The 9,013-nt window shown below is 35.8% G+C and overlaps 1 long non-coding RNA gene across 1 annotated transcript; it reads right to left on the bottom strand.

Moving 5' to 3' along the window:
* Window positions 1-6,399: 6,399 nt before the first annotated feature.
* Window positions 6,400-8,623, bottom strand: LOC118492411. The gene is made up of 3 exons (XR_004893602.1): window positions 8,580-8,623; window positions 7,991-8,057; window positions 6,400-6,506 (listed from the first exon to the last, which is right to left on the bottom strand). It is a non-coding gene; the product is annotated as an uncharacterized LOC118492411 (long non-coding RNA).
* Between the last annotated feature and the right edge of the window lie 390 nt (window positions 8,624-9,013).

The following is a 9,013-nucleotide window of genomic DNA, read 5'->3' on the forward strand; positions in this document are numbered from 1 at the left end:
TCTCAAAGCTTTTTCCGGCGATGAAGCTGGAGGATGCATCAGTGAAGCTGAAAAGGAAGAAGTGTTGGAGAAGAAGGAAGAAGAAGAGGGTAGAGCAATGTTCGTGGAAGAATTTCATCGGTGTGAGCAACACGTCGGCGTGGATCGATGTCGATAAGCGATCATCGCGGACCGGTGGCGAGAGGCGGATGGGTGTGGATAGGCGGCGGTCGCAGGTGGGGGTGGAGAAGCGGAGGGGTGTTAAGACGCGTCGTATTCTGGATAAGTGGTTCACGGCGATAATTAGGTATCCAAGGCCGCGTGCTGGTGATGTTTATGGTAATGGTCGGCATGGCTGGGCTCTTATAGGTCACCGGAGGAAGCGGCTTTGGTTTACGATCGAGAAGCTTTTAACTGTTACGGCTCCAAAGCTAAGCTTAATTTCCCCCATCTTTTCATCAAGGATCCGCTGCTTACAACGACCTTCACAACAACAACAACAACAACAACAACAAAACAAAAACTAGTTGGTGGGTGTAGTAAATAATTAATCCAATCTCTAATCTAATCTAATCTAATCTTGATGATTTAACCAGACATTTGTTCAGCTTACTTACTTATGTGTGCCCTTATCTATTATTTATGAAGTAAAAAAAAAAACATGATTATGATGCTTGCATCTCTAACTAGACTGTTGATGGCTGGCTGGGTTGTTTCGATTAATTTTAAGGTTTGTTTCCACTTCAACAAAATGCTTTATAAGCCAGCCCTGTTACACCAACCTGCGTCAGCCTTTGATTAGTAGTAACCCTTCCTCGCGTGAGATTTCCACCTGTTACACACAACCAAATTCACTTCACATGCCACAAATCTGCAAGTCTTTTATATATATATATATATGAGGTTCGTAACCTGACACAACGCTCAAGTTGACGATCAATGACTGCGTTAGTAATCAAGCTGAGCTTCACAGATGGTTATAAAACCTTCTGCATAAACTAGCTGCTGCTGCACAAACTCCATATGGTTGGTTGACTCATTAGTTAGTTGCACCCTTCTGTTGCGTACTTGCGTGTCGTCGGTCAGTCAAACTCATGACAGTCATCTGATTCCAACCTGTAGAGTAAGTTCCAACCCAACCCACCACGGTCATTTACATAATTTCCCTTGCTAAACTCATTTATTCCCTACTTAAAAAAGTCAATTACATATTCCCCCCTTTTATAACATGAATGAATACGTAAACATATTTCCTCCCGGTAATACACTTTCAAGTTTAGCATTGTGTTAAGGTGATGGTGAGAGGGTCACGAACGATCGTTTCCAAAGAATGTTGGTGATCTCTATTGTCATAGACAAACGACTTGTAAAACTAGTGATCTTTACAATTTAAGATATATAATAGTGAATTGAAAAGACTAGGAGCCTGAATTGGTTGTGTAAGGGGGGACGGGGTGTATTCGTGATGGCATGTGGTGGCTGGTGACCATGCGTGGAACACCGCCGCCACCCGTGGCCATCACGCGTGGATTACATAACGCGTTGAATCTATCACGCGTGAAAATGTGAGGGAAATGTTGGGTTTGTAAGGGAAATTGTTGAATGTGGTGAGTGATGGACATTTCCACTAAAATCCATCACTAGTGATGGAATAATGTTTGATAACATTGCAGAACTTGATTGGAAGTTGTGAAGTGATGAGTGATGGGCACCCTACCCCCTGAGAGATCACTTGCTTGGAAATATGTTGAGTTGTTTAGAGAGGTACATCATGGGCCCGGGAATAAATTTTAAAGAAAGCATAGGAAACGAAGCCGATCTCATTATCTGAAGATAATTTTATTTATATATTAAACTAGTACTCACGCACTGTGGCGGGAATTCGATTAGTATTGGTTTTGTTCATTATGCTATAGTCACTTGACACTTGTGATGATATGTCTAGAAAGCTATAATATCGGTACCCTATGGTACCAACACTCGTATAGATTAAACTCGTAATACGCGGTTGCATTTAAATTTTTCTCGATATTGTGAAATAATATTTATTTTGAAAAAAAGAGTTGTATTTCAACATAAAGGTATGATGATGAAACCGAGTCGGTGTAGTAATATTACAATGGTTTTAATACACAACAATTGTAATGACGTGACTCAAAAAATAAAGCGTGTTTTTACATTGATCGAAAATCATAAAATCGAATACCAATACCGGTTCCGATGATGTTGTTGGCCAGTACCGACTCAATTCTTAACCACATCATCATTTCGAATACCAAATTCCGTCTTAACCAAAACTTCGAACACAACTCCGTTTTAAATAAAATTTATATCGAAAGTTAAAAAAAATTTAACGCAACCACGTATTTAGTCTTCATAAAAACGAAAGAAAGAGGGCCGGAGGCACAACATAGGCTTAAGAATTTATGCATTTACTTGTCATCGTGATTATTTATCACGTAGTGAATACTAACATACAATTTATACAATTAAAGTCTGTGCTTATACAACAATTCAATGTTAATTACGATCCATTTTTCAAACCGAACACCACAACCGTTATTTCCCACCGCCACACGCGTTCCCGTGCAAACCGAGGGGTATAAATCTAGTTTGGATTTTTATGAATTTCCCGTAGCAAGTATTGTGAGAACCAAAAAGGTGTTTGATTTGTAATTTTAATAAAAAGAAAAGAGTAAAATGCACGGATAGTCCTTTGTGGTTTTGGCAAAATAACACCTATAGTCCCCAACTTTTGGAAATTACACCGGTGCTCCCTTATGGTTTTGACAGTTTTGTTACTCGGATAGTCCCTAGAGTGGGATATTCGTTAGTTTTCTCCGTTTAAGTGAATGTGAAATGACAAAATTACCCTTCATCTACTCCACTCTAAAAAAAAAAAAACAAAACAAACCAACCTCACCCACCCCCACCTTTTCTCTTCGTTCCCCCACCGTGCGAACAACACATCACTGAAACCCGGTTACCACTCCACTGAACCCGACTGAAATTCAAACCGTGCGAAACAAACACATCCCTACACCCTGTCGTACACATATCTCCACCTCTCTCTGCTCCGCCGTTTCCCTTCTTCCACCACATTTCACTACCATAATGGCGGCGGCAACAACCACAACCACCTTCTCCACCTTAGCTCCCTACCACTTCCTCCGCAACCACCACCGCATCTCTCAAGGCCGCTCCCAAAACCCTAGGGTTTAACATCGGACTTTTCTCCTCCAAAACTGCTTCGAAAACCCTCCGAGCTCGCTCTAATGGAGGATATGGATCTGCTCTCGGAGCTCGTATGGTTTCAGCACCAGCAATAACCAAACCTACGCTTCTTAATTTTGAAACCTCTGTGTTAAAGGGAGAAAATTAACATTGCTGGTCATAATGAGGTTATTAGTTTTTGTTTCTCTTTTTGTGTGTGTATATACGTAAATTCTGTTTGAATCTAGTTTTTTATACCAAGGGGCTGTAGGTGGGAGGAGGGTGGTGGTTAATGTGGGGGAAACAGAGAGAAGGTGGGGTGGGTGGGGTTAGAGTGGGGTTGTTTTGTTTTTATTGAGTGGAGAAGATAATGGGTAATTTGTCATTTTAACATTGACTTAGGGTGAAGGGGGTGCACACCTAATAGGTGAGTTGCCTCTCTTACGCCAAACCAATCCCCGTGTGCCACGTCAACTCCCCTCTTAAACTCCCCTAACACCCCCATTTGATGGCGCCACTCCCCTATTAGGTGAATTGGTTTTTTTAAAAAAAAAAAAAAAAAAAAAAAAGAAAATACCTGATTGGACAGCTGCCTTCTCTCTCCTCTCTCTCTCTTCCCCTCTCATCGGTGAGCCGCCACCTACCCTCCCTCCTCTCTCTTCCCCGATTTCACCCACCGCATCAATGGCGGCACCCCCGATCCGGCGAAACCCCTCCCCGATTTCACCCACCGAAGGTGCCCCGTACCCCCTTAACGGAGAAATTAACGGACATCCACTCAGGACTATCCGAGTTAACAAACTGTCAAACCATAGGAGCACCGATGTAATTTCTAAGTTGGGGACTTATAGATGTTATTTTACAAAACCACAGGGACTATCCGTGCATTTTACTCAAAAGAAAATAAAGATATCTAATCTCATACTAATAAAATATTACATCTAATGCAATATGACATTTTCTCATTCAATTCATTGATAATATCATTATTTTTAATTAGAGTTAATTACACAAATGGGTCCTGTGGTTTATACCTAATTTCGCCTTTGAGTACTAACTTTTTATTTTAACAGATTAAGGTTCTATGGTTTCAATTTTTGTAACACCTTTGGGTACTAACACCAAAATTAGTTAATTAATGACTAAATACCCTTGCATTTTTTTTAAGTTTATCAATGTAACACATTTGGGTTACTAACACCTAATTTTATTTAAGTTTTAAATTAATTTTACAAAATCTATTTAGTTTTTTTATTTTCATTTTTTTATTATATCTCTTAATTTAACATAAAGTCTATTTATTTTTTTTTATTTTCTTATTTTATTAAATTTCTTATTTAACATAAAATCTACTTGTTACACCAGTATTTTTTTAATAGATTTTTTTTAAATAAAATCTACTAGCTATATAGTTTTAAGTAATTAATTTCTTACTAGTTTTAAAAAATGTAAACCTTACTCGTTTTGAATTTTGGATATATATGATTGATAATAATAATAATATAATAATAATATAATAATAATAATAATAATAATAATAATAATAAATATCTTTTATGTAAAAAAGTTAAGCCATTTTAACTCGTTTTTTGTTCATTTACATTTTACTATTTTAGAAGGATATTTAATTTACGTAAAATCTACTAGTTGCACCAGTAAAATCTACTAGCTATATAGTTTTATGTAAATTAAATATCTATTTTACAAAAAATCGAGTTAAAAAAAGGCTTAAATTTTTTTAGTTTTATCTAAAATACCTAGCTATATAGTTTTATGTAAATTAAATATCTTTCTAAAATAGTAAAATGTAAACGAACAAAACAACGAGTTTAAAAAAAGGCTTAAATTTTTTTACATGAAAGATATTTATTATTATCAATCATTTCAATACAAAATTGAAAAACGAAATTTAATTTACATAAAACTATACAGCTAGTAGATTTTATTTAAAAAATCTATTAAAAAATTCTGGTTTAACAAGTAGATTTTATGTTAAATAAGAAATTTAACAAAAATATGAAAAAAATAGAGTTTATGTTAATTAAGAGATATAATAAAATAATGAAAATATAAAAATAAATAAATTTTCTAAAATTGATTTAAACTTAAATAAAATTAGGTGTTAGTACCCAAATGTGTTACATTGATAAACTTAAAAAAATGCAAGGGTATTTTAGTCATTAATTAACTAATTTTTGTGTTAGGACCCAAGGTGTTACAAAATTGAAACCATAGAAACCTAAACTGTTAAAAAAAGAAAGTTAGTACTCCAAAAGCGAAATTATGTATAAACCCACAGGACCCATTTGTGTAATTAAACTCTTTTAATTAATAGAATAATGGATTTTAATAATCTCAAATATTAGCCGTTGGCCGGCAACGGTCCTAACTTTAATAATGCCAGTGGTGGTCCCACCTTTACACATATTATAACCAATGAACCTTTACTAACAGAAAAGGAAAACGTGACAAAAAGATATTAAGGTTCTCTTAGTAAATGTCCATTGGTTTACAACATGTGAAAAAATGGGACCACCACTGATTATTTTTAAGTTGGAACCGTTGGCAGTCATCGGCTAATAGTTGTGATTATTAAAATCCATTATTTCTTAAGTAATTATATCCTTAGCCAATATAAACACACCTTTTTTTTACAAATCAATCATAACATAAACATGTGATAATCACTAATCTATAATAATTCTCACAAATATTATTACTAACATTAGATCACACAGTGTGGGAGAGCATGAGAATGGGCATGAAACGCCATGCGGCAACCACGTCAGCATTGTGGCGTGAAGAAAAAAAGCACGGGTGAGAATGGCGTGGAATGAAAAAAAAAATAAACATCAATCAATCAGAACAAAATTAAACTACACTTACCAATCAAGAAGCCCAGTCATTGAAGATTTGAAAGTGGAGAAGCCCACTCATTTTAGTCCTGTGGTTTGGGTCAATTAAAGAAACCAACTTTGGAACACATCTCATTCATTGGAGCCATCTATTTTTTAGTTTCTCATCTTTATGTAACACCCATCTTAATTTTCATATGAATTTACTACTAAATACCCTTTCGTTTAGGAAAAACAGGGATTTACAAAAGTTTTCCGTTAAGTTTTAAAGTTCATGCATGATTAAAGTACATAGGATTTTCATCCTTACTAGTTTAAAACATACATAATGTTGACATCAAGAGTTACATGTCCCATTTTGAACTAAAACAAAACATATTCTTGCGGGAAGCTTCAAAAGTGATGTGTTCGGTTCTTATTATTTGCTTTGATCACCATCCGGAATGTCACTTGCTTCACCTATTCATCAAAACCCAACTAGAAGTTAGTTTTGACAACATATAATAAGTATAATCAAGTTCCAATATCGAATAAATGAAACAAATAAAAATTTAAAACTTTGATCTCTCGCGCCACGCGAGAGATCATTTAAGTCTTTCGCGGGCGCGAGCGGCCCGTGTGTCACGCCAAATTGCGTTTCCCCGTCGCGTGCGCGGGGGAGACCCTTTTCCAGCGGGTTCGCATTTCTGGACCTGCATATCTGCCCAACTCCAATTTTTATAATTACCAACTTCAAATGGCTATAACTTTATTCTACAAGTTCGTTTTAGGTGAATCTTTTTCCTACGCGTTTGTAATTAAAATTACGCATCAATTTATCTATTTCCCGCATATGAAACCTGAATTATTAACGAATGGTTTATATTTCTTGTTCATTTTATTCGGACCCATTTGTTTTATACTTTGCAAAACATGTTAATCATTCATTTTCACTTCTAAGTGTAACATACCCATTTCCCCGAGCTCGGAACTTCAGCGTATTATTACATTCCATGATTTTACGCTTTCATAACTCTCAGTTATAGAGTGACGTTCACGTCACTTTCAATCATTACCAATTTACCCTTGTTTTGACCCGTTTGGTGATTTAATGGGAAACCTCCAATTTTTATCATCATTACTAACTTAATTCCAACATACATTTTGACTCAATGCCATGCCTAATGAACTTCGTCATTTCGGCATTATACCAATTTCACAATTAGGACTAATCAAGTTAAACTAACTATATTCATATACAAACATGATATAACGGAACCAAGTTACATACTTGCATAATTCGTTAACATTGGTTTCTAACCATAATTACCCATTCCCGGGCTTGTCTACCTTAGCGTATCACATACATTCCATCATTTACGCTTTTATAACTCAAATTTAATGAATGACGTTTAAGTCACTTCGTACACTACCATTTCGACCATTATTTCACCCGTTTGGTTGTCTAATGGAATTCACCATTTTATCAACATACCAAACTTATTACAACCAATATTTTAACCCGTTTCTTTATCTAGTGAATTACATCACTTTATATACATTCCAAACATGACTAATTAAAACCAACTGGGGTAGCCAGTTGGCCACCGACACCCACCTCTTCCCAGAGGTACCGGGTTCGAGTCTTGGAGTGGCATATGTCGCCCAGGGTAAGAACTCGGCATGGGGAAGTCACCGCGGAGCTAGCTTGGTCGGGTAGCGGCTCCCGGAGTGAGATCACTCCGGCGGTTGGGAGGACCGTGCACTATCCCCCCCCCCCAAACATGACTAATTAAACAATACTATCATCCAACATATCTAATTAACTATTTTGACCCGTTTGGTTTGTCGAGTGAACTTTGTCACTTCTATGACATACCAAACTCGCATTTGACACTACAATCTCATTAACATTTTTAAGACTATTGTTTATGCATAATGCAACGAAACCGAAAGTTACGTACCTTTAGTTCTTTTCCTTCAAGCGTGCATCAACTTCGGCTCGTCCGCTTGAAGATTCAATTCCTTTGCCTATAGAGTTCAATCAACGACTTGTTTAGAACTCTAATTATTTCATATAACGCATAATTTCACCATAACATTCAAATATGCGTTTTTACTCAAAAATTTCAACATCTCGTTTTCTTTTAGGCATATTCAACAAACACCTAAAGGGCATAATTTTTGCAAAATCATTAACCAAGTTTCATGACTAGTTATTTAGCCCAATTTTTGAGCATTTTTCACAAATTCAAATGTTCTAGTTTACACATCAACACCTAGACCTTATTTCATGGAGCTCAAATAACACTAGATTGATAATCATAATTTCTAGTGTTCATCATCTTTCTACAAAAACCCATTTAACACATAAATGGATAGTTATGGACCTCATGTCTATGAACACTAATTCAACAAATTATTGGCTAGGGTTTGCTCCTAGACATGATTTTCATCCTATTTCATCCAAACTTCAAATCATGCAAGCCAAATTTTCGATTTCATATGTTCACCAAGAATTAAAGATGAACTAAATAATGAAATTTGGCATACCTTATGATCCCTTCATGGAGTTGATCACTAATTTGAGCTTAAGATTTTGTTTTGGACTTGATTTGCCTCTTCAATTTGATGAAATTATGTTGATTAGGGTTTGAGCTTGAGAGCCCTTCTTGGCTCCTGTGTTTTGTGTGATCAGAACACACACAAAGGTGTGTGTTTTGGTGTTTTTAGTTTTAATAATAAAAACCCCATTTCTCATTTTAACCATTTTAGTCCCTCAACCTTACCCAGGTTTATAAAGGTTACTACATTCAAGTTCCTTCATTATTTTATAACACTTAACTAACTAGGTTGATATTCCTAGTTATTTTAAGTGGGTTCCGGGAGTTTATAACCCGTTTTATTTTAAGTCCCGTTAACTCGGGCTTCTTATAAACTTACTTTTCTCAAAGCTTTTATTCTCCTTTTTTAATTAATATTTAGGA

Source organism: Helianthus annuus, chromosome 5 (genome assembly GCF_002127325.2).
Source record: "Helianthus annuus cultivar XRQ/B chromosome 5, HanXRQr2.0-SUNRISE, whole genome shotgun sequence".
In the NCBI taxonomy this organism is placed as follows: Eukaryota; Viridiplantae; Streptophyta; class Magnoliopsida; order Asterales; family Asteraceae; genus Helianthus; species Helianthus annuus.